Raw genomic sequence first — 14441 nt, 5'->3', positions numbered from 1 at the left:
CCTTGTTTTCAAAGCAAGCTTTGCAGGTTTTTTATTTCTATTTTTTCTTTCCCCATCTCTATTATAAATTGCTCATTGTAATTATTATCTCTGCATCATTTCAATGTTCTTTCACTACCTTTTTTCTCCCATAATCTCTGTTAAAGCAATTATCTTTAATATATTATCTAGAATAGTAGAAACTCACATTGAAATACTTTAATAAAGTTTATTTTTATCTTAACAAAAACAGCTAGGATAAAAATTCAAACAATGAATATATTTATAGCAATCCAGACCTAAATTCAAGGCAATATCAATATGAAGGAACAGGGATATGAAGAGACCAAACACAATTACTTCTTAGGGGGAAATATAGATAATAATAACTTTAGGAATTCCATAGTGGTATGTGTACATGTTTATACAGCTTAGGTTAAAAATAACTACCAAAAGAACAAAAGGAGAAAATTAACCTGACAAAAGAAGAAAGTTCAGCCTGCATTGGAAAGTAGAATGAGAAGGAAAAGAAATAAATAAATAGCAAGCATGGGACATGGTGGATTAAATGATCCCTAACACAGCATGCATTAAAATTAATATAAATAATTTAAATTTTCCATTTTAAAAACAGAATGTCTGTGATTAGAAAAATCCAAAAATACATTTTCTTAAATGATACCCATTAAAACTAAAGCAAAAATAGATAGATTGCTGGCAAGAAGACAATTTTTAAGGATATCCTGTGCAAATGTGAACAAAAAGGAACTGGTGTAGCAACATACAGCAAAATGGTATTTATGAAAACATTTATCATCAGGGACAGTGTGTAACATAAAAGGAACAATAAAACCATAAAATAAAACTTTCATAAACATAAAAGCAATACTCAATATGGCCTTAAATATTATTTAGCAACTTTTGATGAAATTGCCTGGATATATAATTCATTCAACAATTGTGTTTTGATATTTAACATAGCCACATCAGAAATTGATAGATCAAGTAAACAGAAATTGATAAAAATGAAAAAAAAAGAAAATAAAAATTAAACTGAGAGAAGATTCTTTGCAATTCTTATTGAAATAGGCCTATGGCAAGAATGATAACACAAGAAAGCAAGTACAATTAAATGCACAATGGAAAAAAGAGGAAATACAGAAGACAATTACAAAGCCTAAAATTGAGACTAAGTTACTACAAAGGAAAGATAAAGAAATCACAAAATTCTCAGCCAACTGTATTTCTTCTCCTTACATCTGTTGGCTCTAACTCTCTAGGCAATCTTTATACAAAACTATGTCTGAAATAAGAACAAGTAATCAACATTTTCCTTGATACATTTGAACTCATTTTAAAATTTTGATCTTGGTAACTGTATATTATCTGGCTAAATGAATAAATATAGCCCCACAGGATGTTAAAACATTATACATATATATCTCCATCTATCTTTCAAGAAGAGATTTCAAAGAAAGATTTAAAATGTACTTTCCTAGTGTTTATTTCCTAAAATAATATTTTAATTTTCTACTTTTAAGGTACCTGATTCAAGAAGAAATTTAGGTCTGAAATCCAGTCTTTTAAGTGCAATTTTTTTTCTTAAAATTAATGAATTGATATCATTTCAGATCTCCAGAATAAAAGTTCTGTTACAGATTGGATGGTAGAAAAAGAGAAAACATGATCTACATATTAAAATGAAATTGGTCACAGTTATTGTAATAATTACATTTGCATTTTTTTCTTTCAGGGGGTTTTCCTTCTTACTCATCTTTTCATGGGAAACAGAGTCAGTGAGAGTGAAGCCATCTCTCAGCTCTAGGCTTTTCTTGTCCATACCTGAAATATCAATACTTATATACTAGAAAGTTAATAACTATAAGGCTAGCATTATCCAACCTGGTATAATGAGAAGATTAAGCAATTAGTTATTTCTGAGCTTCAGTGTGAACCATGGAGGTTTCAAATCCCTTTGTGGGGGGTCCTATGTCAGTGTTTTCTAAACCATTATTTCAGTTCAATAGCATTAGAAACATTTGGGAATGTGTTAAAATATGAAATCTTAGACTTCTGTATTCTAACCAACCATCCCATTGATTCTATACATGCAAAAGTTGTTCCATATACAATAACTATGTCAACAACAATAAAGGAGTCCAGAAGCTATTCTTTGGGGTATTGTCAGCTTGAGCTCATTCATCTATAAATGTCCATAATGCTAGATGTGGTGGCACATGCCTGTGATCCCAGTGACTCAGGAGGCTGAGGCAGGAGGATCATTAGTCCAAAGCCAGCCTTAGAAATTTAGTGAGGTACTTAGCAACTTAGCAAGACTCTGTCTCTAAATAAAATATATAATAAAAGGGCTGAGGATATGGTTTGGTGGTTATGTGTCCCTGGGTTCATTCCCAATAAAACAAGGCCTGATCACGCATGAATAGGGATAGAGCAGACACATATCACTAATATAATTTTCCCACCAAATGAACCCTTTTAACAACCTGTAGGTCTTGAGTACAGATATATACTTTCTCCCTCAGTAACACAAGTTCTGTGCTTCTTCCTTCAGTTCTGGACACCCCTTCTAAAAATCTTCAGATAATGCTCAAGTATGTTGGCATCAAGTTCATCTCTTTAACTATAGAATTGTAGATGACTTTTTAACTGGCAGGAGACAATAGCCCCACTATGCACTCAGCATTTATTCAGACAAGGAAAATTAAATGGGAATGAAAAAATGAAATAGAGCACAATTGGATTAAAGTATCTTGGATTGAGTTTCCCAGGCTCCTGGCTTTTCTAATTAGCTGCACATATGCCAGTGACACTTTACATACTATATTCCTTTAAGTAAAACAACTGTATGATTTGTTTACTGCTGCTATTTTTACCAGAGGTTTACATCACTGTACCAAAATATTTAATAATACATGCACATCTATTTAATGAATATGTATAACTCTTTTATGTTTCTTGAATCAACCTTAGTACTAACAAGGGCACATTCTCAGAAGGGGAATGCAGCAAGTTTGGTGCCTTTGTATAATAATTTTGCTGATAGATTAGATTTTCAGGGTCCAAGAGTATTTCTGTTGTACTATCATCCATTTTAGAAATAAGAATATATTATTTGCAAATATTCACAAATCATATATCTGGTAAGTGTGTAATATCCAAAATATGTTAGCAACTCACTCAACTTGATGGTAAAATGCCATAAAATATCACCTCATTTCTGTTATTATGACCACTATAAAAAAATGACAAGAGATAATAAATGTTGGCAAGGGTGTGGAATGTAAATTGGTGCAGTCTTGGTCAGAATATAAATTGATGCAGCCATTATAGAATAAAGAATGAAGTTCCTGAAAAATTAAAAATAGAGCTACCATGTGACTCAGCAATCCATCTGTTTTTATACACAAATGAGTGAAACTCAGAATGTTAAAAGGCAAGTGACAGATAAGGGGAAGATATTTGAAGTTCATATATCAGACAAGAGATTCATATTCACTATTTATTTTTATAATCTAATAATAACTAAGAAAAAGGGAAAACAACTGTTATGATTTAGATATGAGTTGTCCCTCAAAAGTTTATGTTTAAGACAATGCAAGGAAGTTTAGAGGTGAAATATTTGAGTTATGAGAGCCTTAACCAGGCAAATGTGAAATCATTTCTCCTTCACACATCAGTCTTTGCATAATATTATTATACTTTAAAAATGTTTCTTTGTAAATTTTTTTCAGTAGAAGCCAACATTTTCTTGGTGCAAATAGACATTAGAAAGTAATGCTATGCCAGTTCATAGTTTCAGATGACTTATTTCTAGTTTGTATAATATTAATGCCTAGAAGGTGTTTCACACATTGGCTATGTGAAGGATAAATTTTATTCTGTATATAAAGAAACCAATGCCTGATGCATGCCTGGAGTGATAAATAGATTCTCAGTGGATATTCCTCAAGTAAGAACTTTTTATAAAATAATTTATCCAATTTGAGTATCAAACCAAGAGAGAAATCTAAGACTTCTGATATTAAGAGAAATTTTGGCCTTTGACCCAAGAAAGCTGTACTATTAAAAGTTACAGTGCTCTCTGTGATGCTGGGGCAATTTTATAATATTCCTTTTGTATGGGAAGTAATTCTCCACAGCCAGAAATGAGTAAGATGGGACTTAATCAGTAGTTCATTTTTATTCATTCCATAGGTATGGAGGCCCATAGAAAGTGTTTTTACTTAATGGTTTCATGAAAGATAAAGGTTTTACTTGCTAATTAAATTATTCAGCTTAAATGATTGTTTAATGGTGTTTATATTCTTTCTTTGTATTAAGTGATTTTGAAAATTGGATAAGTAGCTCATATTAATTTTTAGTAACAGAAATATTCAAACTATTTTTTAAGTTATTCTATAAAATTATTAAAAATAGCATAAAATTTATTTGTATGATTGTACAATATATTGAAATATGCTCATATATTCTTTGGAATTATGTTTTGAACTCAATATTGTTTTTCATTCAGCTTTCATAAACACATATGAATAAACAAATATGTACAGATGTAATATTTTCATACACATTTTCATTTCTATGATTAGCATATGTAGACTTAAATACATACATATTTATGTATAAACATATAACTTTCACAAATTATATGAGTTATATATTACTTTTATATCCACATATGCATATATATGGACATATTTATATATATGTTCAGACATGTATACGTCTCAAAGACTATATGATATAGTAAGATAGCATTGTCAAGAGCAGAGTGGACAAAATCTTTGATTCCTGATTATGTCACCTAATGGCTTTCTGACTTTCACAAATTTAGCTTCCATGTTGCTAAGTTCATACTAACTTATTATCATTACAAAATGTTAGAAAGTCCTACTTAATTGAGTACTTACCATTATTAAATTGGTTAGGTATAAGAGTATTTTCATTTTGTTCTTGATTCAATGTGTGCATTCTGCCAAAGTTTAATTACTCTTTTAAAAAGTGTACATTTTATTCACTTCTACTTTTTTCATTGATGCATAGAGAATTTGCCTTCTGTTTTACTCACAGACATTTAATTGGCTGTATCCTATTGTCTCTAGAATGAAATATTTTTTTGTGTATTTAATCTGCAGAATCAATTTTTTTTGTCTTCTTAGGGAGGATTTTTTTCCTGCTCTATATATTTCCCTCTGCTACAGTGCTTCTGTTTTTTTTTTGTTGTTGTTGTTGTTGTTTTTTGTCCTTTAAGGACACTAAGAATTTGTAGAATGAATTTTCATGTTTTAGATGTTCTCCTTGTTTTCATTTTGTACTTTCTTTTGACTTCTACATTTATGAATTTATTCCCAGCTATGCAGATGCAATTATTAATATCTCCTTGTAAATTTAGTTTATGCAATTGTGTTTTTATTTCTCTGGATTATTTTATTTTCTCTCACCATTCCATTTTCAACAATAGGTTTGTTTAATTCTGTTCCATTTTACTACCAATTCACAATTGAATGGTTTTAATCCTAAAGGTAGACAAACTATATGCACATTTTAAATTACAATTCAGTAGATGAAATATATAGGTTAATTTTAAATTAATTATGGACAATGTCTAAGTATAGTGACATATAGTATAAAATGTAAATTATTGCTTATAAGCAATGGTGAACTTTAGGAATTATTTTAATATTTGTGATATATGAAAATTGCTTTCTATTTTTTTTAAATCAATAAGCATGATCTAACTTATTGGGACACCAGGAATACAATAAGAACATTAAAACTGATATCAGCTTTATCACAAAAAATAAATTTTAACACATTCCATTAAACATATATATAATTCCTGTTTTCATTTGAAAACTATTATATGATTTGGATACTTTATAGAACACAAAGCAGGTGCCAATCATGAAAACAGAGGCTTTTAAGAATCTAACATACATGGATCAATTCTGATAAGAGCTGGCTATGCCTAGTAGTTTCTTGACAGAAGACATAATTGATGTTTATGCTTTAAACCTAACCCATCCAACCCAGAAGATTTAAGACACTGATAAAGCCATCTGACAGCTTTATGTATTTATTGGTAAAGAACAGATTTTGCCCTTTTATTTATTTATTTATTTTTATTTTATACATGGACATAATATCTTTATTTTTGTTTACTTATTTTTATGTGGAGCTGAGGATTGAACCCAGTACCTCACATGTGTGAGGCAAGTGCTCTACCACTGAGCCACAACTCCAGCCTGCCCTTTTATTTTTAAATATAATATTTTTAATATTTGTTTTAGGGGCAATAGAAAAGAACAGAAGGTGTTGTTTCACTCTGCTGGTTACTTCATTTTTAGGAAGTAACATAAACTAGAAGTAGAATTGTTTCAAATGAAGTCTAGTCTACTGAGACCACAACTGGCTGGTACTTGGATTGGGAAGAGGACAATTAGGAGTAAATCCAAAATGCTTAGTTTATGTTGTATACATATATATATATATATATATATATATATATATATATATATACACACACACACACACACACACACATATGTATACATGTGTATATATATATATATATATATATATATATATAATGTATATAGTTGAATATATTTCATGTTGTAAAACAGAGGGAGGGAGAGAGAGCACACATGAGAGAGAGAAGAATATGGAAATACATACGCTAAAATTGGTTCTTGGTTCTTTTCATAGGAAGATTAATGAAAACATGAATCAAAATTAAGAAGTCACTTTTGTAAAACACTTCATGAAAGAGATCAAGATTATTTTTGTTGAATATTTGAAAACATTCAAGATAAAAAGTATCTTTTTACCTCACCCTTGAACATTATTTGATAGATTATAGTTATATTTTTGGATACAGGCTTCAGTGGTATATGACAAAAATGCTAAACATTGAAATGAAGGTTACTTTTTACAATGGAGATAAAGAAAAGCAATACTAAAACATTAAATAATCAAAAAAAAAGGAATAAAACACAAAACCAAGCAACAACAACAACAATGTACCAATGTTTGCCTTTAGCAGATATCTAAGCCGGGTATGGTGGCACATGCCTGTAATCCCAGCAGCTTGGGAGGCTGAAATGGGAGGATCATGAGTTCAAAGCTACCCTCAAAAAGCGAGTTTCTAAGCAACTCGGTGAAACCCTGTCTCTAAATAAAATACAAAATTGGGCTAGGGGTGTGGCTCAGTGGTCAAGTGCCCCAGAGTTTGATCCCCAGTAACAAATATATATATGTATATAAATTTATTTATATTAATCATTTAGCACATTGAACTTTTAATTATACATAAATAATATATATATATATATATATATATATATATATATTATATTTATAATATAAATGTATATATAATACATCCAAGAACAAAAAACAATTTCTTGACTTTTAACATTAAAATAATTTAAATTAGTATATGTTATCTTTGAAGAAACCAAGGAAAATAACAACAGAAACAAGGACAGATAACTTTTTTGTGGAAAAATTTCATTCCTGGAGATGATAAGACCTTAACTTGCTTCCAGGTTTGTAATTCTGTTATTTATATATCTAAATCTATATTTATAGAATAGTCATAAAAGAGGTGAAATAATTTGATCCCATTTCAAATGTAAATAATCAGGAAACAAATCATTAATCTTTTCTCAATGCTGTAGCAAAAGGGAAGGAAAGAGTAAAATCCAATTTCATTTGACTTTTAATTACTTTTCCTTTCAAGCAGAATTCTAGTCTGAATAAGAAAAATCCATGGGAAAATATTCATAATTGTCATCAGTACTTTCTATACTCCCAGAGAAAAGGGTATAAGAGATACCAAAGGATTGTCTAATTATCAGCTGGAGTGGCAGTTCAAATGTTCTCATTATAGATGTTCAAGGAACTATAATTCATTGCTTCAACATAAGGGAATGAAGAAGAAAGTAAACAATCGAGGGTAATAATGATGTTTGAAGCAAATAAATTCCTGCCAATCCCATTATTCAGTATAATCATTACAGAAAAAGTTAAATTTTCATGAAAATTAATTCTTCCCATTATTTTTTTCTTAGTGCAATCAACTGAAAAGCAAATGTATGATAGTCTCATCACAAAATATTGTATTTTATACAATATACAATGTATGTCCCCATAGAGTTGCTATAATGATTGAATTAGCAAAATGCCTAGAACACCATCTGGTACATTATAAGCACTGTGCATCAGTTTGTTTATTGAATGTATATTTTTAAAAGACAGTAGTAAACATACATTTGTAACAAAATTTAAAATTACTATTTTATTAAGGTCAAAGTAACTTTTTGGATTTATATAAATGAGTACATTTAAAACTATAGAAATGATACAAGCCATGAAAAAGGAAAATAGTTGAATTTTACCACAATTTTATTAATTTATTTATATTAATCATTTATCACTTTGAACTTTTTAATTAATGGAAGGGACATAAACTTTCATTTATTTATTTATTTATTTATTTATTTATGTATGTAGGTACTGGGATGGTACTGGGAATTGAACTCAAGGGTGCTTAACCACTGAGCCATATCCCCAGCCCTTTTTTATACTTTTTATTTAGAGACAGGATCTCACTGAGTTGCACGTGCCTTGCTAAATTGCTGGGGCTGGCTTAAATTGCTGGAGCTGGTTTTGAACTCGCCATTCTCCCAGACTCCCTACTTACTGGAATTACAGGCATGCGCTACCATGTCCGGCACCACTTTTATTATTTTGCATAAACAGATTAATTTTAAAATTCAATAAATTATAGTATATTTGACATGTAGATATGACAAATATAAAAATGGTACACAGAGAACTCACATTTTGAAACATAATGATATGAAATAAATAAATGCATTTTTTTCTTCTTTAAACAATTATTTCAACTTTGTGTATCAACTGTGAAATCAACTGAGTATCAGACATTGATCATAAAACCATAAGGCATTTAGTAATAATTAATAAATGCTATGTGAGGCCTTTATGGAAAATTACAAGATACTTAATGTTATTAAAGGACAGAAAATTTATGAGTGAATGTAGAGCTATACAGTTTTCATGCATGAAAATCTTAATGTCATGAAGATGATAATTCTCTCCAATACAATCTATTAATTCAGTAGAATTCCAATTAGCAAAAAAAAAAATCTCCTTTTACAGGAAACAGATAAATGCTTCTAAAAATAATGTGAAAAACAAGTAGGGAGAACCTTTTCTATCAATCATCAAGATAGCTTGAACATGTATAGTAATTTTAAAATGTTTGAGCCTGAACCATCCCCATTACCTTATGGGATCCTCCATGGAAACTATATGGTCCCAGTTAGAATGAAGCTCTATATAGCTCAAATAAAAATATAAAACCAACAAAAGAGAAAGAGAGAGGGTGAGAGAGACAGAGACAGATACAGAAAGGCAAGCAGGCCTGGGCTGTATTAGGGCCCAAACCAAGAAAACATGAGTCTCATCCTATGGAATCCATAGGTTTCCATAGGTGTTTGGGTTGAAAATGCATCTAGAGAACTGACAAGAGAAAATGAGCATTTATTTAAACAGAAGAATAAATATTACAAAATAGGCATGATAAAGAAGAAACATGAAGAAGGACTTGTCATTACAAAACAAAAAGTGGAAAAAATAAATTAATGAATAGTGGAGACAGAATCTATAAGACACCTGGAAGTAAATAAAAGTGTGTGTTCTAACATCACAGATTAACATTGATTCTATTAAGAATGATTTTTTACATTTAATTGTAAAAACTAAACAAGAAAAATCTTCAAAATTCTTGAAAACCTCTTATAAAAATTAATGGCAGAGAAGACTGTAATCATGACTGAAAGCCAAAAATTTATAAAAGAAAGGATAATTCTTTTTTATATAATCAAGTAAAGAAAATATATCACAAACCAAGTCAATTTAGAAATAGAATTAAAAAGAAAACAAAGCAATTCACAACTGCTCAATTTTTATAAAATAATAAATGCTCTGACAAATTGACAAGAAAAGCATATGCAATTCAGTAAAAAATATAAACAGACACTTAACTGAGATATCATTTTGAAAAACCAACAGACATGTGAAAAGATGCTCAAATTCTTCAATAATCAAGAAAAAGGCCAACTACATTAGCAATGAAGTATCATTCTGACTATTAGAATAATTAGTTCTAGTTTTTTGGGATTGGCTAACTTCACTTAGCATTATCTTCTCCAACGCCATCTACTTACCTACAAATGCCATGATTTTATTTTCTTTTATTGCTGAGTAACATTACATTGTGTCATATATATATATATATATATATATATATATATATATATATTTTTTTTTTTTTTTTTTAACACATTTTTTTATCCATTCATCTACCGAAGGACATCTAGGTTGGTTCCACAGTTTAGCTATTGAGAATTGTGCTGCTATAAACATTGATCCAAATCAAAATGAACAGGAACAGCTAAGATGCTCTCATACAAAACCCTCCATTTACAATGCCATACAACTGTGAAACAATCCTCAATTCCGACCTTATGGCGTAAGAGTGAATTAGTTGCTTTGCCACCTGTACCTTGGATAAAGCATTACTCTCCAGGATATATAAAGAACTCAAAAAACTTAATACCCCCCCCAAAAAAAATAACCCAATCAACAAACAGGAAAAGGAACTGAACAGACACTTCACAGAAGAAATAAGATTGGTCAACAAATATGTGAAAAAATGTTCAATATCACTAGCCATTAGAGAAATGCAAATTAAATCTACACCAAGATTTCATCTCACTCCAGTCAGAATGGCAATTATCAAGAATACTAGTAACAATAAATGTTGGCGAGGATGTGGAGGAAATGGTACACTTATACATTGTTGATGGGACTGCAAATTGGTGCAAACACTCTGGAAAGCATTATGGAGATTTCTCAGAAAACTTGAAATGTGATTTCATTTGACCCAGTTATCCCACTCCTCAGCCTATTCCCCAAAGATTTAAAATCAGCATACTATAGTGATGTGGCCACATCAATGTTTATGGCAACTCAAATCACAATAGCTAAGCTATGGAACCAACCTAGGTGCCCTTCAACAGATGAATGGATAAAGAAAATTTGGTATATATACACTCAGCCATAAAGAAGAATGAAATTATGGCATTTGGTGGTAAATGGATGCAACTGGAGACTATCATGCTAAGTGAAATAAGCCAATCCCCAAAACCAAAGGCAGAATTTTCTCTCTGATATATGGATGTTGACTCACAATAGGTGGGGGTGGGTGGGGTGGTTACCGGATTGGACGGAGCCAAGTGGGGAGAAGGTAGGGGGGATGGGAATGGGAAAAACAGTATAATGTATTGGACATAACCTTCCTGTGTTCATATATGAATACATAACCAGTGTAACTCCACATCATGTACGACTACAAAAATGGGAAGTTATACTCCATGTATGTGTGATATATCAAAATACATTCTACTTAATGTATAACTAAAAAGAACAAATAAAAAAGAAAAATCAAAGATTTAAAATTAAAAAAATAAAAGAGTAGCTTTTTCTAGAAAGAGTCACTGTTGTTGATGGTAACTAAGAAAAAAGGTACTCTCAAAATTGTAGTAAAAATGTTCTTAAGTATAATAACCTTCAAAGTATCAGTTATGTGTTTCAATACTGTATTTTAATTTTGGTTGTTTAAAATCACACAAATGCAAAAAAAAATGAACTATGTTTACTCAGCTATGTAACAGTCACTTTTGAAACTTGGTTAGGTTGACTTAGGTTTCCATTTTGTAATGTTTTCTTTTACCATTAATTTCTTCAGTATTCCTTATTGTGTTTCTTGAGCTTTCTATTGGATTCATTTTAAAGAACAACTTCTTTTCTGTGATGGTTTCATATATTCTACTAGTTAATTTCTTCGTTGTGCTATCTTAATTTTCATCTTATACTCCTATCTTGTCACCTCTTCCCTGAACTCTTTTATTTCTGTCTTGTAACTTAAGTCAGAAAACTGAATTTTCTTGAACATTCATAACAAAATTTTGGGTTACTCTTTCTGCTTTGTAGCAAAATGTTTGTAGTTGGTGTTTTTGATGATTATTTTCTTTATTCCATAATTTATAGTATTTATATAGCTGCTGTGTTACTTTGCTTTTAATTATATCTTTTTTAAAATTTGTCTTTTCTGAAACTGCCTATTTGCAAGAAGCTCCTATATTTGGGAAGGCCAAGGTAGAGAGGTTCCATAATAATTGAGTTTTACAACAGAAAGGCACTATTATTTCCAGTTCCTACCTAGGTGTCTCTACACATTCCTCATGGATTACATTGCATCTATTATTACTTTAAAGCAAACTTCTATCTACTGTGGACACTTTTATCTACTGTAGATAAATGTGAGTGCATGCATGTGTGTCACCCAGCTCACATACAGACAAAACCGACACCCACTGCTTTCCTCTTTCCCACCCAAACGCACATTTTCATATGTGGTTTCTGGAGTGAGTAATATTGTTTTTGAAACTCAGAGTATGTTTCATGTGTTTGGGAAATACACTTAATAATGAATAGTTTTGTTGCATCTGGGTTCTTAATACTGAGATCTATCTTTGGCTTCCCTCATTATCCTCTCTTATGATTTCCAGTTTTGGTATTCCACAAAAACATCTCAAGGGAGGAAAGAAGATGGCAGGAAACAGGAAAGCTACATTTCACATTGTGCTGTACCTCAGGACCAAAGCATCTGGTGTACAGCTTCTCAGAAAGGTGAGTGAAAGGGAAATTTCACTAAAATTCAATATCAGGCATTCAAAGTGGCTTAGGGAGTCATAAATTTGGTTACAATAAACAAAGAAAGAGAAAACGCTAGAGCCTACCCAGCTGGCACACAGGCACCAAAAGTGGCAAAAATTGTGGCACTGATTTACCACAGGCAGAGGTAGAACAGAGGTAAACATGGATTTGGTACAGAAAAACCCAAGATGAAAAAAGCTTTCGGAATTTGGCTTATCCAGAGGCTGTACTATACACTGGAGCTTGCAATGCACACTGTATCTCAACTGGCTGCAGAGAGCTCAGGCAGGAGCCATTTGAGGGCAATCACACTGCCTCAGCAGCTACTGGAGATCAGTGCAAACACTGGCTTGCCCTGCAGGTGACTACCAGGTGGCCTTGGGTGTGCCTTGTGGAAAATGATTAATAAAAAACACCTCAAAGTTTGCTTCCTAGTTTTGTAGAAAACAATTTCTGTTTTCTATTTTTCCTTTATCCTGCTGGTTGGTTTCCTGGAGAATGGGAATGCTGTCTTAATCCATGACATTAATGCCAGAAATAAATGTGATTTTATGTTTATATAACTCACTCTTATTATTTACGTATTTTTTCCTATTTTAGTTACTTAATAATAAAGTATCTTAAAAGGAGTCTGTGATAAAGAAATAATTACAACCCAATGAAAATGTGAGGTTTGTTTCTTCTCATTCTGGTAAAGAGTAAACAAAGGGAAATAATATCTGATGATTTTCTACTATTATTAGTCAGGATATGGTAAGCTATCCTGCCATATAAATATAATCCCAAGAACTCAGTACATCAACATTAAAATATGTATTTATTGCAGACATTTTATGGCCAACACAGCTGCAAACAGTGTATCAAGAAATCCAGCTGATGGAGGGTCTTCTATCTTGCAACAACAGCAAAGGAGACACATGTCATTCATTGTTACCATGGGAGAGGAAAATGAACTGGAGATTTGCATAGAGGTATATGATCTGACTTGGAAGTGGCATATATCATTTCTGTACTTGTGCCTTCATTCCTTTGTCTATAACACAGTGTTTTGGATGGCTGATAAATGTAGCTCTCCTGTGTAGTCAGGGACAAGATAATTAATATGGAATTGATGAATGCAGAGCATGATCTCTGCCATAGTCATCATGATAGTGATTGTGATCCACCAAAGAAGAACCTGAGACTCAGAAAAGTTTAATTCACCTGTAGCCAAATAGTGAAATAGACAGCAAATTGTAATACAGAGTTCATTTCTTAATAAATACAAACACATACACAAATACACAGATGTGTATATTGCATATCTACTTCTCTCTCTCTCTCCCCCCCTCTCCCTCTATACACACACACACACACACACACACACACACAGTTTAGAAACACTGCATTAAACCCTCCTTTGAGATTATTAGTTATTAATTCAAAAGCAATTATTCTTAAAGAAAATGATTATAACCATAAAATAGAATTTCAACATATATATTAGAATTATAGCAAATGTAAAAATGAGCATAATTACCCTAGATATAACAATAATATAAAGATTCATACATTTTATTTACTCTCACCTGTTCTTTTAATTTTGTTAGTCAAAACATACTAGCATTGTGATAATCTTCATCATAGTTGCATTC

The 14441-nt window shown here is 31.2% G+C and overlaps 1 long non-coding RNA gene across 1 annotated transcript in view; it reads left to right on the top strand.

Moving 5' to 3' along the window:
* The window catches only part of LOC139703268 (uncharacterized), a 36656-nt gene extending 22565 nt beyond the window's left edge, over positions 1-14091 (top strand). Inside the window, exons 3-4 of the long non-coding RNA XR_011705671.1 lie at positions 12660-12780; positions 13634-14091. This is a non-coding gene — a long non-coding RNA (uncharacterized lncRNA). The remainder of the gene's footprint in view (positions 1-12659; positions 12781-13633) is intronic.
* Positions 14092-14441: the final 350 nt, after the last annotated feature.

Source organism: Marmota flaviventris, chromosome X, assembly GCF_047511675.1.
Source record: "Marmota flaviventris isolate mMarFla1 chromosome X, mMarFla1.hap1, whole genome shotgun sequence".
Lineage (NCBI taxonomy): Eukaryota > Metazoa > Chordata > Mammalia > Rodentia > Sciuridae > Marmota > Marmota flaviventris.
Note: the sequence above shows the minus strand (reverse complement) of the source record. Positions and strands in the feature narration are given on the sequence as shown.